The sequence below is a fragment of the Arachis hypogaea genome, chromosome 19, assembly GCF_003086295.3.
Source record: "Arachis hypogaea cultivar Tifrunner chromosome 19, arahy.Tifrunner.gnm2.J5K5, whole genome shotgun sequence".
Classification (NCBI taxonomy): domain Eukaryota; kingdom Viridiplantae; phylum Streptophyta; class Magnoliopsida; order Fabales; family Fabaceae; genus Arachis; species Arachis hypogaea.
This window is the reverse complement of record NC_092054.1, coordinates 129,549,500-129,560,869: the sequence shown is the minus strand read 5'-3', so window position 1 is coordinate 129,560,869 and position 11,370 is coordinate 129,549,500. Positions and strand designations below refer to the sequence as shown.

The following is an 11,370-nucleotide window of genomic DNA, read 5'->3' as shown; positions in this document are numbered from 1 at the left end:
ATAAGATAGTACAAGATTTAAAATTTTTAGATCTAATGCTCCTTGTTTTTGAAAATTTTGGAGGGAAAACACCAAGGAACACCAAACTTAAAAATTTTAAGATCAAGACACAAGGAAAACTCAAGAACACTTAAGAACACAAGAATATGAAGAAAGAACACCAAACTTAAAATTTTTAGAAAACCAAACCAAAATTTTCGAAAACCAAAGGGAAATCAACAAGAAAACACCAAACTTAAAGTTTGGCACAGGATTTAATAGAAAAATTATTTTTGAAAAAGGTTTTAAAAAATATGATAGCCAATTATCATGAACATAAACACCACGTTCTAATTAACTGAGCTATAAATTTAAAGTGTTTTAACAAGGGATAAATAATAAAAGACTCTAAACCAAAAAGAAAGATTTTTTTTTTCCTAATCTAAGCAACAAAATAATTCGTCAGTTGTTCAAACACGAACAATCCCCGGCAACGGCGCCAAAAACTTGGTGCACGAATTGTGAATCACACTTTTCACAACGCGTACCACTAACCAGTAAGTGCACTGGGTCGTCCAAGTAATACCTCACGTGAGTAAGGGTCGAATCCCACGGAGATTGTTGGTTTGAAGCAATCTATGGTTATCTTGTAAATCTTAGTCAGGAAGTCAATTATGTTTATCAGTTGAATTGTGAATAACCAAGAGAGCATAAATTGAAGGTTACTTGTTGTGCAGTAATGGAGAATATGTTGGAGTTTTGGAGATGCTTTGTCTTCTGAATCTCTGCTTTCCTCTGTCTTCTGATTCACGCACGCACGTCCTCCTATGGCAAGCTGTGTGTTGGTGGATCACCGTTGTCAATGGCTACCTTCCAGTGAAAACTATGCTCACGCGTTCTGTCACAGCACGGCTAATCACCGGTTGGTTCTCGATCCGGTTGGAATAGGATTTACTATCTTTTTGCATCTGTCACTAACGCCCAGCCTTCAGGAGTTTGAAGCTCGTCACAGTCATTCAATCCTTGAATCCTACTCGGAATACCACAGACAAGGTTTAGACTTTCCAGATTCTCATGAATGCCGCCATCAGTTCTAGCTTATACCACGGAGATTCTGATTAAAGATTTTAAGAGATACTCATTCAATCGGATATAGAACGGAGGTGGTTGTCAGGCACACGTTCGTGGTTTGAGGAAGGTGATGAATGTCACAGATCATCACCTTCATCACAGTTAAGCGCGAATGAACATCTTAGATAGGAACAAGCGTGTTTGAATGGAAAACAGAAATAATTGCATTAATTCATCGAGACACAGCAGAGCTCCTCACCCCCAACAATGGGGTTTAGAGACTCATGCCGTCAGAGAATACAAAGTTTAGATCTGAAAATGTCATGAGATACAAAATAAGTCTCTAAAAGTTGTTTAAATACTAAACTAGTAGCCTAGGTTTACAAAAATTGGATAAACTATGATGGATGATGCAGAAATTCACTTCTGGGGCCCACTTCTGTGTGCTGGGGCCCACTTGGAGTGTGCTGGGGCTGAGACTTAAGCAATTCACGTGCAGAGGCCATTTGTGGAGTTGAACGCCAGTTTTTATGCCAGTTTGGGCGTTCAACTCCAGCTTTTGATCCTTTTCTGGCGCTGGACGCCAGAATTGGGCAGAGAGCTGGCGTTGAACGCCAGTTTACGTCATCTATCCTTATGCAAAGTATGGACTATTATATATTTCTGGAAAGCTCTGGATGTCTACTTTCCAACGCAATTGAAAGCATGCCATTTCGAGTTCTGTAGCTCCAGAAAATCCACTTTGAGTGCAGGGAGGTCAGAATCCAACAGCATCAGCAGTCCTTTTTCAGCCTGAATCAGATTTTTGCTCAGCTCCTTCAATTTCAGCCAGAAAATACCTGAAATTACAGAAAAACACACAACTCATAGTAAAGTCTAGAAATATAAATTTTTCCTAAAAACTAATAAAAATAGACTAAAAACTAACTAAAACATACTCAAAACTATATGAAATTATCCCCAAAAAGCGTATAAAATATCCGCTCATCAATTTGGCATAAATGTCTTAGACATTGTGAACTAAAATCTATACAATTAGTGCTCTCTCAATATAATATTCAAACTTCTTATAAGAATTCTAATTCAAAATGCATGTTTGCGAAAATTGTTCTCAAGCTAAGATGCATGAGTTGCTTTTTTTTTTAATTCTGCTACATCTTATACAACTCCTCTTTAGTCGATTTTTTCAAATGTTTGGCCTGCTCCCTGAATTTTCCATCTTAGTTTTAGATATTATGTGATATTTATTGATGTTTTTTCACATTATACATTTACTTCTCTCTTGGTTAACAAATCTGAAGTGTTTACAACTTTTCAACAATATGAGTTATACATTAAAAAATTAATTGGCTACAAGATTAAAGAGTTTCAAAGTGATAATAGAGGGGAATATACCTCACATGCCTTTTCTGATTTCTTGGCTAAAGAAGACATTTTTCATCATTTTTCATGTCCATAATGAATATGCTGAGAGAAAGCATAGATATCTAATAAACATGAGCCTAGCCATGCTCTCAACAATTTTTATGTCTTTAATTTATTGGGATAAAGTTATGTTTACCTCTGCCTTTTTAATTAATAGCACACCAACTTACATTTTATCTAATTCATCTCCCTTTGAAAAGCTTTTGAATAGAAAGCTTGATTACAATCTTCTTAGAGTTTTTGGCAATATTTGTTCTCCATCCCTTAAATCAGAACATAGATCTTTGAAATGTGTTTTTACGAGATATGCACCAAAGTATAAAGAGTATAAATTGTAAACCCCATAAAATTAGTAAATAATTAGTCAATAAATTAATTTTTGATAAAAAAAATTAAGATTGTGAATTTAATTGTTTAATAATATAGAGCTAATTAAAACAAGAATTTTGACACTAATTTTAAAGAATTTAGCCCAAGATTGGGCTGAACGGGCCGAACTGGGCCCAAGGCCCAGCCCATTCAGCCAAACACACTTAAAGGAAGCTCTCCTTCCTCCCTCATTCAGCAAACACACGGAAAACTCTAAGCCAAGGGGAAGAACACCTCCATAAAACACAAACCCTTGATTGTAATCAAATTCACATAACTTTTGATCCGGAGCTCCGATTACCGCACCGTTTACGGTCACGTGTCCGCAGTGACAAGCTCTACAAAGCTCAGTAAGTTATAAGGTCAGGGAATCATATTTTTGGTTCATATTCTCTCTTCTTCAGTTCGAAAATGTCAAGATTTTGGGGTATTGAGATTTTGGTTAATTTGATGTTTTAGGATCAAATTGACTTGAGAGATTAGTGTGCCTTTGCTAGATTGAGGCACATCCAAGGTAAAGATCATTAATCCTAGTCAATTTCTTGTTTATATCTATTGGGTATTGAATTTTGGATATGTCTATGTGATAAAATGTTTTAGGTGTATATATATGTGATATGAAGCAATTAGAAATGTTGAAAGCTTAATTGGAAGCTTGGAGTTGGTACTAGTTGCTGAAATTTATGTTGAGTGCTTGCTTCTTGCCTAAGTGGGTTGTCTTGGGTTATACGAGGAAATCAGCCAAGGTATGGCTTAGGTTTCTTGTATTTAATATATAATATCCTGTGAAAACTTAGGCTAGGTGACCATAAGATAGGTTGGAATGCATGAAAATGTTTAATGCTTAGCACCCTTGATGATGATTATGATATAAATTGAGTATTTGTTGGATGATTGTTGTATATGATTATAATAGGATGTTAAGTGATGAGTTGGTGATGAATGACATGATGATGTGAATATATGTATTGAGTAGGTGGGTGATAATTTTGTTAATTTAAAATGATAAATTTAGGTTTGAAATTGTGTAATATTAAAGTATGATTGAATGTAGTATAATATAGGAAAGTTTGGTACTGTATTGGTGTACTATGATGTGTTGTTAAGCTGAATATATGTATAGGAGGTTGGATTTGAGTTTGGGTTTTAAAGAAAATTGAGGTTTGAGGTTTTGTGTAAAAGTGGATTTTTGGCTGAACTTCGGTGAGCCATAACTTGGCTTCCAGATCCCTAAATTGCTTCAAACTTGTTTCATATGAAAATTGGGTCCTTGAAGTTTATGCCATTTGAAGAACGGATGAAAAATATTTTAAAACAAAAACGTTATGCGCATCGGAAGTTTGGAGGAAAAAACTGAAAATTCTGCAGCATTCAGCATTTTTGCTATTCTGCATAGCTTGCGTAGCAACCACTGCATGCGACGCGACCAAACTCTTCAGGTTTGGCATGTTGTGTACACGGGCAGGGTACTTGCGTACACGGATGGTGCACGAAATTGTGATCATCAACAATAGTGCCAAAGACTTGGAGCTCTCAAACGTGAATCACACTTTGTCACAATTCCGCACAACTAACTAGCAAGTGCACTGGGTCGTCCAAGTAATACCTTACATGAGTAAGGGTCGATCACACGGAGATTGTCGGCTTGAAGCAAGCTATGGTCATCTTGTAAATCTCAGTCAGGCAGATTCAAATGGGAATAGAGGATTGATAATTAAAAGATGAATAAAACATAGAATAAAGATAGAGATACTTATGTAATTCATTGGTAGGAATTTCAGATAAGCGTATGAAGATGCTTTGTTCCTTCTAAACCTCTGCTTTTCTATTGCCTTCTTCCAACCATTCATACTCCTTTCCATGGCAAGCTTTATGTTGGGCATCACTGTTGTCAATGGCTACTTCCCGTCCTCTCAGTGAAAATGTTCCAAATGCGTTGTCACCGCACAGCTAATCATCTGTTGGTTCTCGATCATGTTGGAATAGGATCCATTGATCCTTTTGCGTCTGTCACACGCCCAACAATTGCGAGTTTGAAGCTCGTCACAGTCATCCCTTCCCAGATCCTACTCAGAATACCACAGACAAGGTTTAGACTTTCCGGATCTCAAGAATGACCGCCAATAATTCTAGCCTATACCACGAAGGTTCCAATCTTAGATTAGAAACCCAAGAGATACGCATTCAAGCCATTGCTAGTAGAACAGAGGTGGTTACCAGGCACATATTCATAGGTGAGAATGATGATGAGTGTCACGGATCATCACATTCATCAAGTTGAAGAACGAATGAATATCTTGGAGAAGAAATAGGCATGAATTGAATAGAAAAACAATAGTAATTGTATTAATTCATGAAGAACAGCAGAGCTCCACACCTTAATCTATGGTGTGTACTGTGTAGAAACTCCACCGTTGAAAATACATAAGAACAAAAGGTCTAGGCATGGCCGAATGGCCAGCCTCCCAAAGAGGGTTCAATCCTTAAAACATGATTCAAAGATGAAAATACAATAGCAAAAGGTCCTATTTATAGAAGACTAGTAGTCTAGGGTTATAGAAATAGGTAATTAATGCAAAAATCTTCTTCCGGGCCCACTTGGTGTGTGCTTGGGATGAGCATTGAAGCTTTCATGTGTAGAGACTTTTCTTGGAGTTAAACGGTAGCTTTTGTGCCAGTTCTGGCGTTTTGACGCCAGAATTCTTAAGCTGACTTGGAATGCCTGTTTGGGCCATCAAATCTCGGGCAAAGTATGAACTATTATATATTGATGGAAAGACTAGGATGTCTACTTTCTAACGCAATTGAGAGCGCGCCAATTAGGCTTCTGTAACTCCAGAAAATCCACTTCGAGTGCAGGGAGGTCAGAATCCAATAGCATCTGCAGTCCTTTTTCAGCCTCTGAATCAGATTTTTGCTCAGGTCCCTCAATTTCAGCCAGAAAATACCTGAAATCATAGAAAAATACAAAAACTCATAGTAAAGTCTAGAAATGTGATTTTTATTTAAAAACTAATAAAAACATAATAAAAACTAACTAAAATATACTAAAAATATACTAAAAACAATGCCAAAAAGCGTATAAATTATCCGCTCATCACAACACCAAACTTAAATTGTTGCTTGTCCCCAAGCAACTAAAAATCAAATAGGATAAAAAGAATAGAATGTACAATGAATTCCAAAAATATCTATGAAGATCAGTATTAATTAGATGAGCGGGACTTTTAGCTTTTTGCTTCTGAACAGTTTTGACATCTCACTTTATCCCTTGAAGTTCAGAATGATTGGCATCTATAGGAACTCCGAATTCAGATAGTGTTATTGATTCTCCTAGTTAAGTATGTTGATTCTTGAACACAGCTACTTTATGAGTCTTGGCCATGACCCAAAGCATTTTGTTTTCTAGTATTACCACCGGATACATAAATGCCACAGACACATAACTGGGTGAACCTTTTTAGATTGTGACTCAGCTTTGCTAGAGTCTCCAATTAGAGGTGTCCAGAGCTCTTAAGCACACTCTTTTTGCTTTTGGACCACGACTTTAACCGCTCAGTCTCAAGTTTTCACTTGACACCTTCACGCCACAAGCACATGGTTAGGGACAGCTTGGTTTAGCCGCTTAGGCCAGGATTTTATTCCTGTGGGCCCTCCTATCCACTGATGCTCAAAGTCTTGGATCCTTTTTATTTTACCCTTGCCTTTTGGTTTAAAGGGCTATTGGCTTTTTCTACTTGCTTTTTCTTTCTCTTTTTTTTGCAAGCTTTTTGTTCACTACTTTTTCTTGTTTCAAGAATCATTTTTATGATTTTTCAGATTATCAATAGAATTTCTCCTTTTCCATCATTCTTTCAAGAGCCAACAATTTTAACATTCATGAATCAACAATATCAAAAATATGCACTGTTCAAGTATTCATTCAGAAAGACAAAAGTATTGCCACCACATCAGAATAATTAAACTGTTTTAAAATTTGAAATTCATGCACTTCTTTTCCTTTTCAATTAAAACACTCTTTATTTAAGAAAGGTGATGGATTCATTTTCATAGCTTTAAGGCATAGAAACTTAGACACTAGTGATCATGTAATAAAGACACAAACATAAATAAACATAAAGCATAAAAAATTTGAAAAATAAAAAATAAAGAACAAGGAAATTAAAGAACGGGTCCACCTTAGTGATGGCGGCTTGTTCTTCCTCTTGAAGATCTAATGGAGTGCTTGAGCTCCTCAATGTCTCTTCCTTGCCTTTGTTGCTCCTCTCTCATGGTTCTTTGGTCTTCTCTAATTTCATGGAGGAGGATGGAATGCTCTTGGTGCTCCACCCTTAGTTGTCCCATGTTGGAACTTAATTCTCCTAGGGACGTGTTGATTTGCTCCCAATAGTTTTGTGGAGGAAAATACATCCCTTGAGGCATCTCAGGGATTTTATGATGAGGAATTTCCTCATGCTCTTGGTGAGGTTCTCTTATTTGCTCCATCATTTTCTTAGTGATGGGCTTGTCCTCATCAATGAGAATGTCTTCCTCTATGTCAATTCCAGCCGAATTGCAAAGGTGACAAATGAGATGAGGGAAGGCTAACCTTGCCAAAGTGGAGGACTTGTCCGCCACCTTGTAGAGTTCTTGGGATATAACCTCATGAACTTCTACTTCCTCTCCAATCATGATGCTATAGATCATGATGGCTCGGTCTATAGTAACCTCAGACCGGTTGCTAGTGGGAATGATTGAGCGTTGGATAAACTCCAACCATCCCCTAGCCACGGGCTTGAGGTCATGCCTTCTTAGTTGAACCGGCTTCCCTCTTAAATCTCTCTTCCATTAAGCGCCCTCTTCACAGATGTCTATGAGGACTTGGTCCAACCTTTGATCAAAGTTGACCCTTCTAGTATAGGGGTGTGCATCTCATTGCATCATGGGCAAGTTGAATGCCAACCTTACATTCTCTGGACTAAAATCTAAGCAATTCCTCCGAACCATTGTAAGCCAATTCTTTGGGTCCGGATTCACACTTTGATCATGGTTCTTGGTGATCCATGCATTGGCATAGAACTCTTGAACCATTAAGATTCTGACTTGTTGAATGGGGTTGGTGAGAACTTCCCAACCTCTTCTTCGAATCTCATGTCGGATCTCCGGATATTTAACCTTTTTGAGTTTGAAAGGGACCTCGGGGATCACCTTCTTCTTGGCCATAACTTCATAGAAGTGGTCTTGGTACACCCTTGAGATGAATCTCTCCATCTTCCATGACTCGGAGGTGGAAGCTTTTGCCTTCCCTTTCCTCTTTCTAGAGGTTTCTCCACCCTTAGGTGCCATAAATAGTTATGGAAAAACAAAAAGCAACACTTTTACCACACCAAACTTAGAAGGTTTGCTCGTCCTCGAGCAAAAGAAGAAAGAAGAGAGTAGAAGAAGAAGAAATGGAGGAGATGGAGATGGGTTGGTGTTTCGGCCAAGGGGGAGAAGTAGTGTTTATGTTGTGTGAAAATGAAGGAGTGAAGATAGGTTTATATAGGAGTGGAGAGGGGGGTATGGTTCGGCCATTATGGGTGGATTTGGGAGGGAAAGTGGTTTGAATTTGAATGGTGAGGTAGGTGGGGTTTTATGAAGGATGGATGTGAGTGGTGAAGAGAATGGTGGGATTTGATAGGTGAGGGGTTTTTAGGGAAGAGGTATTAAGGTGATTGGTGAATGGGTGAAGAAGAGAGAGAGAGAAGTGGGGTAGGTGGAGATCCTGTGGGATCCACAGATTCTGAGGTATCAAGGATATCTCATCCCTACACCAAGTGGTGTGCAAAAATGCCCTTTTCTGTCAATCCTGGCATTAAACGCCAGGCTGCCGCCCATTTCTGGTGTTTAACGCCAGCTTCTTACCCATTCCTGGCATTAAACGCCAGTCTGGTGCCCATTTCTGGCGTTAAACGCCCAGAATGGTGCCAGACTAGGCGTTTAACGCCCATTCTGCTACCCTTACTGGCGTTTAAACGCCAGTAAGTTTCTCCTCCAGAGTGTTCTATTTTTAATACTATTTTTCCTTCTGTTTTTGCTTTTTCAATTGTTTTTGTGACTTCACATGATCATCAACCTACAGAAAACATAAAATAACAATGGAGAATAAATAAAATTGGGTTGCCTCCTAACAAGCGCTTCTTTAATGTCAGTAGCTTGACAGTGGGCTCTCATGGAGCCTCACAGATACTCAGAGCATGATGATGGCCTCTCAACACCAAACTTAAAGTTTAGTTGTGGCCTCCCAACACCAAACTTAGAGTTTGAATGTGGGGATTTTGTTTGACTCTGTATTGAGAGAAGCTTTTCATGCTTCCTCTCCATGGTTACAGAGGGAGATCTTTGAGCCTTAAACACAAGGGAGTCCTCATTCACTTGAAGGACTAATTCTCCTTTGTCTACATCAATCACAGCTTTTGCTGTGGCTAGGAAGGGTCTACCAAGGATGATGGATTCATTTATACACTTCCCAGTCTCTAGGATTATGAAATCAACAGAGATGTAATGGTCTTCAACCTTTACCAAGACATCCTCTACAAGTCCATAAGCTTGTTTCCTTGAATTGTCTGCCATCTCTAATGAGATTCTTGCAGCTTGCACCTCAAAAATTCCTAGTTTCTCCATTACAGAGAGAGGCATGAGGTTTATGCTTGACCCTAGGTCACACAAAGCCTTTTCAAAGGTCATGGTGCCTATGGTGCAAGGTATTGAGAACTTTCCAGGATCTTGTCTTTTTTGGGGTAATCTCTTCCTAGTCAAGTCATCCAGTTCCTTGGTGAGTAAGGGGGGGGGGGAGGTTCATCCTCCCAAGTCTCATTACCAAATAACTTGGCATTTAGTTTCATGATTGCTCCAAGGTACTTAGCAACTTGCTCTTCAGTAACATCTTCATCCTCTTCAGAGGAAGAATACTCATCAGAGCTCATGAATGGCAGAAGTAAATTCAATGAAATCTCTATGGTCTCAGTGTGAGCCTTAGATTCCCATGGTTCCTCATGAGGGAACTCCTTGGAGGCCAATGAACGTCCAGTGAGATCTTCCTTAGTGGAGATCACTGCCTCTTCCTCCTCTCCAGATTCGGCCGTGTGGGTCATGTTGATGGCCTTGCACTCTCCTTTTGGATTCTCTTCTGTATTGCTTGGAAGGGTACTAGGAGGGAGTTCAGTAACTTTCTTACCCAGCTGACCTACTTGTGCCTCCAAATTTCTGATGGAGGACCTTGTTTCAGTAATGAAACTTTGAGTGGTTTTAATTAGATCAGAGACTACAGTTGCTATGTCAGAGTGGCTCTGCTTAGAATTCTCTGTCTGTTGCTGAGAAGATGATGGAAAAGGCTTGCTATTGCTAAACCTATTTCTTCCACCATTATTGTTATTGAAGCCTTGTTGAGGCCTCTGTTGGTCCTTCCATGAGAGATTTGGATGATTTCTCCATGAAGGATTGTAAGTGTTTCCATAGGAATCTCCCATGTAATTCACCTCTTCCATTGCTGGGTTCTCAGGATCATAAGCTTCTTCTTCAAATGAAGCTTCTTTGGTACTGCCTGTTGCTGCTTGCATTCCAGACAGACTCTAAGAAATCATATTGACTTGTTGAGTCAATATTTTGTTCTGAGCCAGTATGGCATTCAGAGTATCAATCTCAAGAACTTCTTTCTTCTGATTTGTCCCATTATTCATAGGATTCCTTTCAGAGGTGTACATGAATTGGTTATTTACAACCATTTCAATGAGTTCCTGAGCTTCTGCAGGCGTCTTCTTCAGATGAAGAGATCCTCCAGCAGAGCTATCCAATGACATTTTGGACAGTTCAGACAGACCATCATAGAAGATACCTATGATGCTCTATTCTGAAAGCATGTCAGAAGGACACCTTCTGATCAATTGCTTGTATCTTTCCCATGCTTCATAGAGGGATTCACCTTCCTTCTGTCTGAAGGTTTGGACTTCCACTCTAAGCTTGCTCAATTTTTGAGGTGGAAAGAACTTTGCCAAGAAGGCATTAACTAGCTTTTTCCAAGAGTTCAGGCTTTCTTTAGGTTGTGAATCCAACCATGTTCTAGCTCTGTCTCTTATAGCAAAGGGAAAAAGCATAAGCTTGTAGACCTCGGGATCAACCCCATTAGTCTTGACAGTGTCACAGATTTGCAAGAATTCAGCTAAGAACTGATGAGGATCTTCCAATGGAAGTCCATGAAACTTGCAATTCTGTTGCATTAGAGAAACTAATTGAGGCTTAAGCTCAAAATTGTTTGCTCCAATGGCAGGGATAGAGATGCTTCTCCCATAGAAGTCAGGAGTAGGTGCAGTAAAGTCACCAAGTACCTTCCTTGCATTGTTGGTGTTTTTGGCTGCCATGGCTTCTTCTTGTTTGAAAAGCTCTGTTAGGTCCTCTATAGAGAGTTGTACTTTAGCTTCTCTCAGCTTTCTCTTCAAGGTCCTTTCGGGTTCAGGATCAGCCTCAACCAGAATATCTTTGTCCTTACTCCTGCTCATATGAAAGAGAGAA

General features: G+C 39.0%; 1 non-coding gene across 1 annotated transcript; it reads left to right on the top strand.

Moving 5' to 3' along the window:
• The first annotated feature begins 10,715 nt into the window (after nucleotides 1-10,715).
• Nucleotides 10,716-10,823, top strand: LOC112780401 (small nucleolar RNA R71). The gene has a single exon (XR_003191242.1). It is a non-coding gene; the product is annotated as a small nucleolar RNA R71 (small nucleolar RNA).
• The last annotated feature ends 547 nt before the right edge of the window (nucleotides 10,824-11,370 follow it).